The sequence below is a fragment of the Sus scrofa genome, chromosome 6, assembly GCF_054392235.1.
Source record: "Sus scrofa isolate SSC_HxYL_T2T_F1_AM1 chromosome 6, Sscrofa_HxYL_maternal_Yorkshire_Landrace_v2.0, whole genome shotgun sequence".
Classification (NCBI taxonomy): domain Eukaryota; kingdom Metazoa; phylum Chordata; class Mammalia; order Artiodactyla; family Suidae; genus Sus; species Sus scrofa.
The window spans coordinates 114,698,779-114,715,785 of record NC_139388.1 but is presented as its reverse complement, the minus strand read 5'-3'; the positions used below and the strand labels follow the sequence as shown (position 1 = coordinate 114,715,785).

Sequence of the window (17,007 nt, the reverse complement as noted above, 5' to 3'; positions counted from 1 at the left end):
TTGCCCTTGGCATCCAGACAACTCTTTGATTCTCAGGATGCTCGCTGCTGAACTTCCTGTCTATTTAAATGCCCTTGGGGAGTCTCTTGCTCCTCCAGCTTGCTTTTTCCTCCTCCCAGAGCTTCCCTTTCCCTTTCCATGCCGAGCAATTATTCTTATTAATTATTCCAGCTAGCAGTAATTATCAGCAGTACATGCCCCAAGCCACATTAATAACAGAAATCTCTAGGACACTGAGGAATCAGCTGGGAGGCCCCCCCCCCCCCACCGCCTTTTGATTTGCCTGGCACTGCAAGTTATGCTCTCTGCTACTACCCATGCCCTCCTACCACGCCTCTGCTTTACTCTTGCCCATCCCCAGTTGCTGCATTCCCTAGCCCTGTCTGATGGTGTGTTAAAACAAGGGCAGGTATAATCTAGACCCGTGTGGCTATAAGCTCCATGTTACTGTGTGGCATGTGAAGCATCTGAACCTAGGCACAACCGAAAAGCTGAAAGCTGTCCTTAAGCAGTCTTCAAAATTGGGTCTGAACACTCTATTAATCCTTTGACCCTCATTTGCAACAGTTTCTCATTTGTATGTGTTATTACCCTTTGCTCATTCATCTTGGCTGTCATCTGAATATATTTTTAAATCTCAACAGCAGGTCATTGGTGCATTTAAAGGAATGCTCTTGTTTTACTGGAGAATTTTTTAAAAATCAATTTGGTTTGCATAAAAGTTCAAGAAAGTTAGATGATTAAGGAAGTTCTTTTATGTCTACGTGGGAAGTTAGTATGAATGATGGCCTTATGAAAACTGGTGAACTGGCTCAATACACCAAAACATTTCAGAAGAAAAGGCAGATGCCCTCCAGGAACAGAGAAGAATAGGTAGAATCAGTTTAGAACAGTGCATATTTCTTCCCAAAGTAACTTTGTGTACTAAAAGGAATGTGTGTGCCTATGAAATGAGCTGCTGTACTTCACTAGTGTAGCTCCTAACAGTGACTTGGAAGCCATCTGCTCGTCAGAATCTTCTTTTTTTAGTCCAAAACAACAAAGTCTGAAACACTTGGATATAGTGTCAACTCTTGACTTACTACAATTGCAAATCATCAGCAAGTTTCCACAGAGGTTGCAATGCAAGGTGCTAATTTGCAGATGTTCTAGCAAAGATCTTATTACTAAACCACTACAGACCACATGTGACAATGGTAAAAATTCAGGTGGAAAAAAAATTTCAGCACTGTAGAAACTGTGCTTCTGTGAGTTGCCAAGTGAACAACAAAAGAGAGAAAGACAAACTAGGTTGTGTTTTTTTTTTTTTTTCCTGTTTTTCTTTCTTTTTACAATGAGGGTGGAACAAGGAGAAGTATGTAAAGCAATCTGGAAAAGATAAAATTTTAAGAGTGACAATTTCTCTGAAAGATACTTGGAAGAACGAAAGTAATGGGAAGTGTGTCTCATTCCAACACTGTGCCTACTGGCTTCTAGGATAAAATACCAACGCCTGATTGTTGAGGCCAGTGGTAAAAATTCAGTCCTTTGCAAATTTATTTAATTTAAATAAGCTTCCCCAACATTGGGGGAATGTGTTCTCTCAGTGTGCTTCATTAGTGTAGCTTACACCACAAAACTGGCTGTATTGAGAAAGATTGCACCATTATCAAATAATTAGGAATGCCTTAGCAGGTGCATACACTTACCTTAGTAATTAAACCCTTGTTAAAACACCAAAATCCAGAGACTTTAAATGGTTACAGCATCCCGAAGGAGGTAGCCCAGAAAGTGATTCTATAAGGTAGTGTCATTTGGGAACGGGGATATTGAGCAGAGTCTCTTTTCCTCTTGGGATGCTTACCAAGCACATCTGTGCGCATCATGAGATGCAATAAAAATTGCAATGACAATGCTAGACAAACACCCACTGCAGAAGATGCTGGGCAGACCCAGCACCACCCTGCTTGGAAGCAGATACTGTGTAACTGGGGCTTTGTGTTGCCATTGTTTCAAGGATGGAATATGAGACAAAGAAGAAATCAAAATGAGAATATTTGAAATCTCCAGCCTTCTCTTCACTTTAGGGACGAAAGGGCAACTGATAACAAATTTCTCATGAAATGCCTTCATAAAATTTAATTGTGAAGGTTTTTTGGGGCTTTTTTTTTTTTTGACAAAATGCAAAGGTTAGATAGCTTTTTTACTCCCAAATGGCTTTTGAGGTATCGGCCCATGTAAATATGACAATCAGCCACCAATAAGACAACATTCAAAAGCAGTTCCCTAAAATATTGCTGTCAGCAGTCTTAGGGTGATCCATATAATTACAAATTAGATCCATTTACTGGGATCTAGTTGTCTATGCAAGAGCTTGTCTTCCATATATAAATATAATTGTGATAAATCTGGACTCAGCAGCCATGGGGCATTCTAAAGATGATATCTAGGGGTTGTCATGACAACTCCCTAGAATTCCTGCTGTCTTTTCATGGTGGAGTTCCTGGGTAAAGCCTGGAAAGTAACTGAAATAAATCATCAAAAGGTAGGACAGCTGGAATTGGTCCATGGAAGAAATCCAAGTATGTGAGTCCATAAGTCCTGTGGTAAGGAGGCTGTCACTAGAGGACAAATTTCCATCACTTTGTGGAATTTAGGCAGAATATCTGAAGCAAGAGGATTTTTATGGAGTTTTGTGTTTCTTAGGTTGAGATACTATGGTATTGAGTCTAATGACCTCAGCCAATCACTGATGTGATCACTTCCTGGGAGCAAAACATCCTACATTCCTGGGGACACACACATGAATCAGGAGCTCTGTGGACCTGGCCATGTGGCAAAAGTTATTGAGAGCATATAAATGGCAGTGAATCCTCATGTGTAACTGTCTTCATTGCAGCAACCACTTTTGTTCTGGCCTTCTGAGACCACCTGCGGGGTTAGGGTGATAACTATCTTGCTAATTCTGGTTCTGGGTCTCAAAAAATTGGGACCTAGTTACACCATTCATTTGCTCTTGGAAAAATCTATAGTCAATTTCCACTTTTGTAAAAAAAGGTATAATATCCTAAGCTAAATCTGTAATTGTGAGGACTGAATAAAATAACAAGTGTAAAACATTGAACACAATGCCTGACATTTAATAAACACTCAATAAATATCCTCTTCCTTTATTCCTCCCCCAAGATATAAATATAAGACCTATTGCATTACTATTCAACTCTGGAATCTGGAGTTCATCAGGCATTTTATTGAGATGCAGTTAACTTGGCCAGGACAGTCCTCTCAGTCCAAATGGCACATAATAAAATATAAGTTTTCAAAGGGTAAAAGGAAGTGGTAGTTTTTCCATCAGCAATATCATAGATGTCATGTGATATTTTAAGTGATGAACAGCTGAGAAAACCAGAGTGCTTGAAACATCCATATCTGTATGCCACAACTTTAGGAAGGTGATGGTTAAACCCCTTTACTCTACCCTGAAGTGAAGGAAAGTTTAAAGTAACAAAAAGCAGATTACAGTTGTTTGAAATCATGCCATAACTCTGGACCTACAGGGGATATTTCTAACATGTTGTTCAATCAACCAAAGCATTATTTTCACCTGGAAAATAGCAATTTACTAGAACAAACTGCTTGTATTTTTAAACATTTCATTGACATGTAACACACATTCAGAAAAGTGTACAAATCCTAAGTGTATGACTTGATAAATATTTATAGAGGGTAATAATGCTATATTTTAATGTCATTTAAATATACTCATTTATCATAATCAATTCACTTTTTTGTTTTTGAGTGCTCTATAAAAATTTTAGAATTCAAGTTGTTAGAGTTTTATTCCTTTTCCTTTTTTAATATTCAAGTTAATGTATAGTAATCTTGACCTTTTATTACAAAATTCTAAAAACTTTAACACATGTATAGATTTATGCAACCACTATCACAATCAAGATAAAGAGCAATTCCATCACCCCAAAATTTTCCTCATGCAATCTTTTTGTAGTTGACTAGTAGCAACCATTGATCTTTTCTCTGTCCTATGGTTTTGTCTTTACAAGAATATTATAAATAAATGGAATTGTATAGCATGTAACCTTTTGGGTCCAGCTTCTACTTTGTATGATACCCTTGCAATTCACTCATCTTGTTGCATATGTAAATATTCATTCATTTTCATTGCTGAGTAGTGTTCCATTGCATGAATATGATACAGTTTAGCCACTCATCCATTTGAGGACTTTTGGGATATACCTAGTTTTGGATGATTATAAATAGAGCTATAAACATTTGTTTGCATGCTTTTGTGTGAAACCATTAAGTTTTCATTTCATTGAGGTAACTATATGAGACTGGGATTTGCTGGCTCTAAACTATTACTATTAAATTCCCCTAGCTTTACAGTATACATTATCTTGATAAATTAACCATTTCCTTCTTGGGATGAGTAGAGCTTTGGACTCTGGAGAGATGGAAATGGTCTCTTATGGTCCTTAGATCAGAAAGTGCCATTTTATTTGTATTTTTTTTTTTTTTTAGGGCCACACCTGCAGCATGTGAAGGTTCTCAGGCTAGGAATCAAATCAGAGCTACAGCTGCCAGCCTATGCCACGGCCACAGCCATGTGAGATGTGAGCCATGTCTGCGACCTACACCACAGCTCACGGCAACACTGGATCCTTAACCCACTTAGCAAGGCCAGGGATCGAACCCACATCCTCATGGATACTAGTTGGTTTCGTTAACTGCTGAGCCAGGACAGGAACTCCAGAATATGCCATTTTATAATTTAACATTCTATTTTGTTCTTGTTACAGGTAATTTTCTGTTGTAATTATTGTAAACAGACATAGCTTTAAAAATTCACTAATTGGAAGCATTCTTTTATATATTTGAAAGTAATATTGCAGATGTTATCATGCTGCATCCCTAACTTTCAGCATCTATCTTCTAGGAAGTAGACATTCTCCTATTTAACTATAATACCATTATCATATACAAAAATGTAAGATTGATTTTAGGTTGGTGTTTTTTTCTCTTAACACTTGAAATGTTTTACTCCCCTCTCTTCTTGTTTGTATAGTTTCTGAAAAGTCAGATGTTAATTCTTATCTGTAGTATGTCTTTCCTCTGACTTCTTTCTGTATTTTTTCTTTATCTTTTATTTTCGTAGTTTGAAAATTATATGCCTAGTATAATTTTTGGCATTTACCCTGCATGGTGTTCTCTGAGCTTCCTGGATCTGCAGTTTGATACCTGACATTAATTGGGGGCGGGGGAATTGTAGGCATTTTTGCCTTGAATATCTCTGACTTCTTTCTTTCTTCTCCTCCTGATATACCTATTATATGATGTTAAACCTTTTGTTGTTGTCCCACATTTCTTGGATATTCTGTCTTAATTTTTTTAGTCTTTGTTCACTTTGCTTTTCAGTGTTTGAGGATCCTATTGATACATCCTCTATCTCAGAGAATATTTCCTCAGCTGTATCCAGTCTACTAATAAACCCATCAAAGCTATTCTTCATTTTCACTTTGTGATTAATATGTACTCTGTGGTGATACTTTAAGTCTGTGAATATCCTATTCCCCAACAAATATCCATCCAATGGTTTTAGAATCCATTAATGATGTTAGCCTAAAGTCACGTTGTATTATGGTTTACAAAATGATGATTTTCTAATTCTATTATTCTTCTACATCTATTGTAAATAATAGCTGCCCCCCCCATTTTTGCTCCCCCTTCCCCACATGTCATCATGGATTCAGGGACTGTTTTCATTTTATTTATTCATTCTGCTTTTTTTTTTTTCATGCTCAAATTGTCTTCAGTTCAGCCAGAGAAGATCCTTTCAAGCCAGTTCCTATGGCTTCCTGTGTCCTTTTGACATGATCTCATTAATCTTTGAGCACTTGGTTGCTTTCTGGCACGATAAGTCATCCCAGGTTCACCTTGTACTTTCTCTGCCCCAGCCTTGGAAACAGTCAAGGCTGGAATATTATTTAGAAACCCAGATCTGGGACACAGATAATTCCATTTTTGGACACAGTCATCAGACAGTTTGCCCTATAACTCTTCGAGATGAAGTCTTATGCATTGTGCCTGAAGTGTGCGTCCCCTCATAGTTCCACTCATGTCTCTCTATGCCCACTGCCACCACCCATTTATCTTTATCGTCTGGTTCCTGCAAAAAAAAAAAAAAAACAAAACAAAACAAAACAAAAAAACTCTCTACAAGCCACCTTGCCTCCAGCCTTTTAATCCTCAAGTCCACTGGGACATGACTTTTACAACCCGGCAAAGAAAAAATGGGTTTTGGAGTCCTACAGGCCAGAATGTTGCTCCCAGCTCAGCTACCCCACTGACTACGTGGGTAAATTAGTAAGCTTTTCTGAGGCTGTTTCCCCATTGAAAAGTAAAGCTAAGAGTATTCCCCTTATAGGAAGAGAGATTTAGACATAAGATATATATCCCAGAGTTCCCATTGTGGTTCACCGAGTTAAACACCCGACATCTCTGTGAGGATACAGGTTCTATCCATGGCCTCAGTCAGTGGGCTAAGGAACTGGCATTGTCACAAGCTGAGGTGTAGGCACAGCTGAAGCTCCAACTTGACACATGGCCTGGGAACTTTCATATGCCACAGGTACAGCCACTAAAAAGAGAGAGAGCGAGAGAGGGAGAGAGAGAGATCCCAGATACATCTATGAAAACCAACTACAGTCTTCAGCCTCTTCAAGCAAGAGACCCACCCCGCCTACAGCCACTGGAAGGAGAAACACCATGTTTGAGGTGACTCTGGTGGATTACAGCTAAGTGAGCCAGGAGGAGTTGCGTACTAAGGAGAGAGAGAGAATAAGAGAGAAAAAACTCAAGTTAGTCAGTATTAGTCAGTGAAGCAAAAATGTCAAAATAAAGACTTGGTGCCAGCTGACCAAAGATTAGTGCATAGCAGAAGTTGCTCAAAGGGGAGAGCAGATTGGAGGAGCACCATGCCCTGCCTCTGCCTGTGGCTGGTCACCCATCCTTCCCTCCTTCTAGAGGACTTGCACTCTTCAATCACCTCCCTCCAGTACATTCAGTCATTTTCTCCAGGTTAGCTCTAACTTAAAATCATAAACTCACACTTACCATTTCTGCTTCAATGAAAAACATCTCTCCTGAATGTCATGCTCCTTCTAGCCTCCATTCCATATTTCTACGTCTCTTCCAGTACAGCATCAGAAAGTGCAGTCTGTGATCCCTGTCTACACTTCCTACAACTCAGTGAAACTTCTGTTAAGCTTACTGCTTACTTCTAAATTGCTCTAGCAAATTCATATTTTTCCTTTATTTTACTCGATCATTCTTTTTATTTTCTTCCTACCTCTCTGACCGTTCTCAATTTACCTCACTGTTTATTCTATCTCTATTTGACCCAAAAATGTCAGTATGTCCCCAAGGATGTGCCCCTTCAGGAACCTGGGCCTAGTCTTCTCACAGTGCTCCAGGTGACCCTCTCCACACCCAAGGGCTCAGGCTATCACCTTCAGGTCAGTAACTCCCACATCTTCATCTCTGATCCACAGCTCTGCTGAACTCTTGACACTTTATTTGCACCCTATCTTCAGAACATCTGCATTTGGATGACCCCTAAATATATCAGTCACTGTGTCCAGAGTGGACTCACCAGCTTCATATCTTCTCAATCACTGTCATCAACTCAGCCAGTCATGCCAGAAAACCAAGAATCATCCTGAATTCCTTCTTATGTTCACTGCTGACATTTTGAATATCCTCCCAGCTTAATTTCTGTCAGATACTCTCCCTCTGGACCTTTTTGTCCCCCTTCCCTTCTCAGGCTCTCATTGCTTCCTGTCTGACTTATTGGTCTCTCAACCCACAGTTGGCCTCTCTATTCCTTAGACAGCTGTTGAGGGGGGTCTCTAGAATGCCAGTTTGTTTTCTTTTTAAAAAAATTTTTAAAGCATAGTTGATTTATAATGTTCTGTCAATTTCTGCTGTATGGCAAAGTGACCCAGATATATATATATACACATATATATATATACTTATATATATAATTTTTCTTATATTATCTTCCATCATGTTCTATCACAAGTAATTGGATATAGTTCCCTGTGCTATACAGCAGTTCATAACATGTGGAAGTTCCCAGGCCAGGAATTAAACCTGTACCACTACAGTGACCTGAGCTGCTAGAGCGACAAAGCCGGATCCTTAACACACTGTGCCACAAGGGAACTCCTAGAATGCCAGTCAGACCATGTCATTGCTCTCCTGAAAATTCATTAGTTCCCACAACTGAGTAAAGTTCAAAATTCTTAGCCAAGAACCTGCAAGATCCAGATTACCAGCTTAGCGTTATCTTCTTTTCATGGACTTTGTGCAGAAGTGTTTTCAGTGTTGTATCTTCCCGTGTTTTATTCCTTTTCATTCCTTCCTTGTGTAGCAGATTCCTAATGGTAATCGTTTTATTTTGTTTTATTTTTGCTTTTTAGGACTGCACCCGCGGCATATGGAAGTTCCCAGGCTTGGGATCGAATCAAATCTGCAGCTGCCAGCCTATGCCACAGCCGTAGCAATGCAGGATCCAAGTCGTGTCTGTGACCTATACCACAGCTCACGGCAATGCCAGATCCCTGACACACTGAGCAAGGCCAGGGATGAACCGGCATCTCATGGATACTAGTTGGATTCATTTCTGCTGTGCCACAACTGGAACTCCACCTAGTGGTAATCTTTTAAAATCATGAGTCAGATCATATTACACAGACATGTCACCTGTTCAAGACCTGCTGGTGGATTCTTGTCGCCCGCAAGTCAAACCCCAACCCATTATCCAGTTGTAAGTCCTGCAGGAGCCAGCCTTGCCTTCCTCTATCACCTAATTTCCCTGTCCTTTCTGCTCCCACCAACTGGTCTTCTTTCTAGTCTTTGACCATAAGAAGCTTTATCCACCTGATATTTTTACTAGCTGTTCACAGTACTTGGAATCCTCCTGCTGATCTTCCTGTGGCCGTTTCTTATTGTCATTCAAGTCTCACTCAAATTTCATGTCTCACAGAGGCCTTCTTAGATTTCCTAGTTGCTTCCATTCACTTCTGTGAACTTTGGAGTCTAATTTAACCTAAGTTTGAAACCAGCCTCTGCCACTCGCTAGCTGTGTGACTCTGGGCAAATGTATTAAACTCTTTGTGCTCCATTTCCTCAACTGTAAAATGAGAATCACAATACCTTACTCACAGAATTACTGTAACCATAAGTAAGACTAATGCTAATTCATGGTGTTTAATTGTTAAAACAATAAGTGTTTTTTAAATGATGGCTATAAATACTTTTATTTTGTTGAACATCATTGCCAGTGCACTTAGCGTTATTTCTATCATGTAACTCCTATGTTCCAAAAGGCCTCAAAAGAGCTTTATTTCTTGTAGCACTAAACAAAACAAAACACATACAAATTTTAAATAAAAACATAAAATTCCAGCCTTAAAAGACTTTTTTAGTTTGGCTTTAAAATTTCCAGATTTATCTTTATCTTTTCTCCCTCCTTCACAAGCTGTATTCAGCCACTTTGGACTCCTCAGGATCTCATGCCTCTGTCTTTGTTTGCCTGTAACATCTAGACCTGTAGCAATTATGCACCTATGTATTTCCTTTCGTATCTCCCTTTCTTCATCTCCCAGATGAAACCTCATTGTGATCACCTGTGTTGGAAAAGAATCTCTTCTTGTTCTGTACTATTGAATTCATCATCTTGAGTGTCAGAGGAACCTCAAGTTCAATGTCTCTAGAACAGAACACATTTTTCCCAAGCAATCCTATTTTTCCTTGGGTGTTAGAAGTCTCAGTGAAGACATTCCCACCCACTAAGAAACTTAGAAATCTAAGCATTGATTGAAGCTTTTTCCCTAATCATTCAGAATCTTGATGCAATGCTTTAAGGCTTTTAATGCAAATTGCCAAATTTTTCTCAGAAAGGCTGTAACAATAATGAAATAAAACTTCTCAATTTAATGGGTAATATAGGGATCTTGCGTTTTTTTGTGTGTGTTTCTTTTGAGTGAGGTTAAAAATTTTCCGCATATTTGGTAATCATTTATATCTCTTCTCTTGTGAGTTTCCTTTCAGTGTTCTTTCCCCATTTCTTATTGGAGTGTTTCACTTTTTAAAAGTAATTGAAAAAAATTTATAGCATTAATACTGTCATATCATGAAAATGTTTTGCTGGATTATTGTTTGCCTTCAAATTTTGTTTGTGGTATTTTTGAATGCTAGTATAGGTGTGCCATAGTTACTAGTCTCAAGAACAGAACTATTTGCACTTGAATCCAAACTCTAACACTTATCAGCTGTGTAACTTTGAAAAAATTTTCTTATTGTGTCTTGTGTCCACAGTTTTCTTGGTAATAAAATAAAAGTAATAATAATTCCTACTTTCCAGGATTGTTATGAGGATTAAGTAAGCTTATATATTAACGGTGTCTAGAACAATGTTTGGCACATATTAAGTGCTAAACACTTAGCATCTTGAGTAAGATGCTACTCACCTGTCCGTCTAGATTACTGCTAATTTTATAATAATATACTTATATTCTCATTGTCTGTCATATATGCCTTCTTCTGTGAACTGAACTATAGCTCTTCAGAACTACTCTGATGACATATATCTCACATTCCTTTGAGTTGTTACTGTATTTGTACTTAATTAGGTTTTCCAACCAGATCATATTTGGGGGCAGATACTCATACTGTTTCCTCTACAAGACCAAGTGCTGGGTCTAAAATATATTAGCTACTCAACAAACGGAGAATCACAAGAAAGAGAGGTTGGAAGGGAATGGTTAAAAAAAGAAAAGTGAAAACACAACAATTCAAAATGTATGGGATACCACAAAAGCAATTCTTAGAGGGAAGTTCATAGAGATGTAGTCCTTCCTCAAAAATAGAAGAAAAATCTCAAATCAACAACTTAACCTACCACCTAAAAGAATTTGAAAAAGAACAAACAAAACCTAAAGGCATCAGAAGGAAGGAAATCAGAAAGATCAGAGAAGCAATTGATTAAAATAGAGATTCAAAAAAACAATAGAAAAAAAATCAATAAAACCACGAGTGGTTCTTTGAAAGGGTACACAAAATTGGCAAACCTCTGGCCAGACTCACCAAGAAGAAGAGAGAAAGAATTCAGAGAAACAAAATAAGAAATGAAAAAGGAGAAATCTCAATGGATACTGCAGAAATACAAAAATCCATAAGACAATACTATGAACAATTATATGCCAACAAATTTGACAACCTAGAAGAAATTACAAGTTTCTAGAGACAGTCTGCCAACACTGAATCAAGAAGAAATAGGTCAATTGAACAGACCAATCGCTAGAAATGAAGTTGAATATATAATAAAAACACTCCCTACAAATAGAAGTTCAGGATCAGATGGATTCACAGGTGAATTCTACCAAACATACAAAGAAGAATTTATACCCATCCTTTTTAAAGTTTTCCAAAAGGTTGAAGAAGAAGGAATAATCCCAAAGACATTCTATTAAGCCACCATCAGCCTAATGCCAAAACCAGACAAAGATACTATCAAAAAAGAAAATTATAGGCCAATGTCTATGATGAATATGGATGCAAAAATTCTCAACAAAATTTTAGCCAACCAAATCCAACAACATATAAAAAAGATCATATACCACAACCAAATGGAATTCATCCCAAGTTCACAACGGTGACTCAACATAAGCAAATCAATCAACATCATACACCACATTAGCAAAAACAAAGTAAAAAAAATCACATGATAATTTCAATAGATGCAGAAAAAGCACTTGACAAAAATCCAACATCCATTCATGATAAAACTCTTACTAAAGTGGGTATAGAGGGAACATACCTTAGCATAATCAAAGCCATTTAGACAAACCCACAGCCAATAAAATACTCAATGGAGAAAAGCTGAAAGCCTTTCTGCTGAAATCTGAAACAAGATAAGTGTGCTCACTCTCATCATTTTTATTCAACATAGTATTGGAAGTCCTAGGCACAGCAACCAGACAAACAAAAGAAATAAAAAGTATCCATATTAGAAGAGAAGTTAAAATTGTCCGTCTATGCAGGTGACATGATACTATATATAGAAAACCCTAAGGACTCTACATGAAAACTACTCAAACTGATCAATGAATTCAGCAAAGTAGCAGAATAAAAGATTAACATTCATAAATCAGCTGCGTTTCTTTATGCTAACAATGAAATAGTAGAAAAGTAATATAAAAATACAATACCTTTTAAAATTGTACCCCCCAAAATTAAATACCTAGAATTAAATCTGACCAAGGAGGTAAAAGACTTGTGTGCTGAGAAACTATAAAACATTAATCAAGGAAATTAAAGAGGGTTCAAAGAGAAGGAAAGATATTCCATGCCCCTAGATTGGAAGAATTAGTATTGTTGAAATGGTTATATGTGGAGCCTAAAATATGGCACAAATGATCTATCTACAAAACAGAAACAGATCATGGACATGGAGGGCAGACTTGTGTTTTCCAGGGGAGAGGAAGGAGAGAGGGGACTGATGGAGAGTTTGGGGTTAGTAGATGCACACTGTTACATTTAGAACAGAGGGGTAATGGGGTCCCACTGTACAGTACAGGAAACTGTATCCAGTCTCTTGGGTAAGAACCTGATGGAAACTGGAAAAAAAGGCAGGTGTATGGGTGGCTGGGTCACTTTGCTCTACAGTGAAAATTGAAGGGATTTTGTAAATCAACTATACTTTAATAAAAAATTTTTAAATGGTCATACCACCCAAAGCAATATATAGATTTAATGCAATACCTATCAAATTACCCATGACATTTTTCACAGAACTACAACAAACAATCCAAAAATTTATATGGAACCATAAAATACCCAGAATTACCAAAGCAATCCTGAGGAGGGGGAAAAAACAAGCAGGAGACATAACTCTCCCAGACTTCAGACAGTATTACAAAGCTACAGTAATCAAGACAGTGTGGTACTGGTACAAAAACAGACATACAGACCAATGGAACAGAATAAAGAACCCAGGAATAAACCTAGACACCTATGGTCAATTAATCTTTGGCTAAGGAGGGAAGAAAATAAAATGTGAAAAAGTCTCTTCAGCAAGTGGTGCTGGCAAAACTGGACATCTGCATGTAAATCAATGAAACCGGAACACACTCTCACACCAAGCACAAAAATAAACTCAAAATGGATTAAAGACTTAAACATAAGACACTATAAAACGCCTAGAGGAGAACATAGGCAAAACATTCTCTAACATCAACCATACAAATGTTTTCTTAGGTCAGTCTTCCAAGGCAATAGAGATAAAAACAAAAATAAACCAATGGGACTAGTCAAACTTACAAGCTTTTGCACAGCAAAGGAAACCATAAAAAACAACAAAAAGACAACCTATGGAATGGGAGAAAATAATTGCAAATGATGCAGCCAAGAAAGGCTTTATCTTCAAAATATACAAACAACTCACACAACTCAGCAGAAAAAAAACAACCCAGTTGAAAAATGGGCAGAAGATCGAAATTGACATTTTTCCAAAGAAGACATATGGATGGCCAACAGGCACATGACATGACAAAATGCTCAAAATCACTAATTATTAGAGAAATGCCAATCAAAACTACAATGAGTTACCACCTCAAACTAGTTAGAATGGCCATCATTAATAAGTCTACAAATAACAAATGCTGGAGAGGGTGTGGAAAAAAAGTAAATCCTCCTACACTGTTGGTGGGAATGTACATTGGTACAACCACTATGAAAAACAGTACAGAGGTGCCTCATAAAACTAAAAATAGAACTAACATATGATCTAGCAGTCCCACTCCTGGGCATACATCTGCACAAAATTTCATTCAAAAAGACACATGCACCCCTATATTCATTGCAGCACTATTCACAATTGCCAAGACATGGAAACAACCTAAATGTCCATCAACAGATGAATGGGTTAAGAAGATGTGGTATGTATACACAATGGAATACTACTCAGCCATAAAAAAGAATAAAATAATGCCATTTGCAGCAAGATGGATGGAACTAGAGTTTCTCATACTAAGTGAAGTAAGTCAGGAAGAGAAAGACAAATACCATATGATATGATATATATGTGGAATCTACTGTATGGCACAAATGAGCCTATCTACAGAAAAGGAACAAACTCATGGACATGGAGAACAGACTTGTGATTGCCAAGGGGGAGGGAATAGGATGGGTTGGGAGTTGGGGTTATTAGATGCAAACTATTATATTTAGAGTGGATAGCACTGAGGTCCTGATGTATAGCACAGGGAACTACACCCAATAACTTGTGATGAAACATGAATAAAAGATAATATGAAAAAAAGAATGTATACATACATGTATAATTGGGTCACTTTGATGTACAAAAGAAGTTAATGGACCATTGTAAATCAACTATAGTTAAAAAATAAATAAAAAAGAAAGTAAGGAAGAGCAGCTTTCACACAAGTACAAGTCCCATGCAAGTCCTTGAGATCCTGTCTTGGAAGATCATGCCTCTGGTTATTGATTCTGGTCTAGCCAAATCAGTGGTCAATCCCAGGAGCCAAGTATTAGATGATAAAAGCCAGAAACGTCACTTGTAGTAATTGCAAACATTTACTGGGAGCCTGTGTCATTGTGGTCAACTACACCATTCTCAGGGCACCATGTAGCTCCCCACAAGCCTCTCCTTAGTAAGGATACTTCCTTGTGCTAGTGCTTTCCCACTGAATCCTAGGGGGATTTTTGAGACTAAGTGTCTGTGAAAGGCTCATATACAACCCTGGCTTAAAGTCCCTCAGTTTATAGTAATTCAGAGCATTGATTACACTCAGAGTCTCAAGCCTATCCCTGGCCTCAGAATAGATGTCAATACAAACATCTGTGTTTCTTCTATTAAAATATCAAGTGTATGTTCAAAGCAATTTCAGAGTTTTAACAGCCAGATTAATCAAAAAGTCATTTAGGTGATTTTTTTTTTATTCTTTGACTATCCTGGTAGTTGAAGTTTGTGCATATGACTTCAGCTTATGGTTATTTCTGTAACCCATTTATTTAAATATTCACTTACTTAACAAATGACTCAACAAGTATGTACTACAGTCTGTGAGAGGCACTTAGAATGGTGACGCAAAGTCACATGGGAGAGGACACGGCTGCCCTCAGGTTCTTAGGACAAAGGTGGCAGATTGACAAGTAAATCATAATTAAAATATGCTTTTGTAAGGATTTTGATGAAGTTATTTTATAGGTATTATTGGAACACAGGGAAATATGTTTACATGATTCAGAGCTGGGAAGGGGAGGTCATGGAACATTTCATGGAGGAGATAAGGCTGGGCTAAATTTTGAGGAAACATTCATTCATTCAATAATGTTTACTGGGAGTTCCCTTCATGGCTCAGCAGCTAAGGAACCTGACTAGGATCCATTAGGATGTGGGTTCAATCCCTGGCCTAACTCAGTGGGTTAAGGATTGGGCATTGCCATGAGCTGTGTAGGTAGCAGACACGGCTCGGATCCCAGTTGCTGTGGCCATGGCATAGGCTGGTGGCTGTAGCTCTGATTCGACCCCTAGCCTGGGAACTTCCATGTGCCGCGGGTGCGGCCCTAAAAGAAAATTTTAAAAAAAAAGTGTTTACTGGCATGAGTAAGAAAAGAATATGATACATCTAGGCATGGGGTTCATTTGTCCACAGTGGACAAAATTAAATTCCTAAACACATGAAACTAATTATTAAACCAATCAAAAGATGATAGGTAGAAAAATGGGAGTTCCTGTCGTGGCTCAGTGGTTAATGAACCTGACTAGCATCCATGAGGATGCGGGTTCTATCCCTGGCCTCGCTCAGTGGGTTAAGGATCCGGCATTGCCTGGCTGTATGCTTGTAGAGTTGTTGACTACATAGTCGGACTGCAATTCCTCTATCAACTGCAATCTGGCAGCCTCTAAGTCTGCTGACTATGACTTTGGACTGGCCAAGCCTTGAAACACTCACTTTTCACCCACAATTTGCCTTTGATTCTTACCTCCTTCACTGACAAGTCTTACTGCACACTCATGACTTAATCTCCCAGGTATAGGGACCTGGCTGTCAAAACCAAAAATCTAGATTCATTCCACAACCTCCATTCAGGGTAGAAGGAACCCATTTAGAAACTGCCAATAGTACAATTTGAAGTGCATCAATTGTTAGGTCACAATGAACATGAGGCTTATCGGAGACTGAAGCAGCCTCACATAATTGGGCCAAATTGTGGTTTATTAAGATAGCTTTTATCATGGAGGCTCCTGTTCAGTGCACCTGTAGTTGAGGGTCTGTCAGTTTTTCCATTATAAGACCCTGTTTCAGAGGCTTGTAACTGCTGTGGAAATTCGCTGCTGCCTGAAGCTTAACACATTAGAGTGTTTGCAGCCTTTGGGTTTATTTTGAAAATAAGAATAAAATAAAAATGATGGGGTTATTTCATTGAGATATGTGGCTTCAGCTTGCTGGCCTATGAGGATGCTCTAACAGGCCAACCTTAGCCAGGCAGTGGACAGTGAGCTGACATGATGGATAGTAACATGCTAACATTTTCCTCATTGTCATTATGCTCCATCTTGTCAGTAATCTCCCTGTTAAAGAGCACGCGTTGACATGATGGACAATAATGGCCCCATTGCAGGTATCACTGCCCATCACAGAGTAACCCAAGTTTCAGAAGTTCCTGTACATCATACATAAATTGACTACATAATAGATTGTAGAATGTTTTTGATAGAGCAAAGATCCAATCAGACACCCCCTAATCATTTCCGTAGATGGCTCTAAGATTTGTAGGTATCATATTGCTGTCACTTTTGGGGGCTTGAATTTGTACAGACAGTAATGAAGTAACAATTTTCTCTTAAATTCATTGCTTGCAATTACGGAATGCAGCCAGCCACTGAACTGTGGTACTCTGGTTAGTGCCTTATGTTCC

General features: G+C 38.3%; 1 protein-coding gene across 5 annotated transcripts in view; it reads left to right on the top strand.

The window, feature by feature from the left end:
• The window catches only part of ZNF521 (zinc finger protein 521), an 847,543-nt gene that overhangs the window by 456,214 nt on the left and 374,322 nt on the right, over positions 1–17,007 (top strand). The window lies entirely within an intron of this gene.